The sequence below is a fragment of the Ipomoea triloba genome, chromosome 5 (genome assembly GCF_003576645.1).
Source record: "Ipomoea triloba cultivar NCNSP0323 chromosome 5, ASM357664v1".
Taxonomy (NCBI): domain Eukaryota; kingdom Viridiplantae; phylum Streptophyta; class Magnoliopsida; order Solanales; family Convolvulaceae; genus Ipomoea; species Ipomoea triloba.
The window spans coordinates 27,014,682-27,015,145 of record NC_044920.1 but is presented as its reverse complement, the minus strand read 5'-3'; positions in this window follow the sequence as shown (position 1 = coordinate 27,015,145).

Sequence of the window (464 nt, the reverse complement as noted above, 5' to 3'; positions counted from 1 at the left end):
AAAAAAAAAAAAAAAAAAAAAAAAAAAAAAAAAAAAAAAAAAAAAAAACCTTAACCACCCCCCATTGATAGAATTACAATTTTAAGGAAAAATTGTACTTTTTATTCATAAGTTATAGGGTAATTTTATGTAGAGTTCATCTCCAAGTGATGATCATACTCACTTTTCGCCTCTAAGTTATTATTGACGTTACACTTTTCGTTCATTTACTAATAAAACATTAGAGACGAAATTTGCAATTTTAATATAACTTAGAGACGGAAAGTGAACACGAAAGGACAAAAAGTACCAGGCCAATAATAAATTAGAAACGAAAAATGAGCATAATCAAATCACAGAGACAAATTCTGAAATTACTTTTTATAACTTATTTTCCGTTTCTAAATTAATATGGTAAGAACTTCATGGTTGTCCTATAAATACGTAGTGTAATTGGAGACACAAAACATATACGAGTATATTGC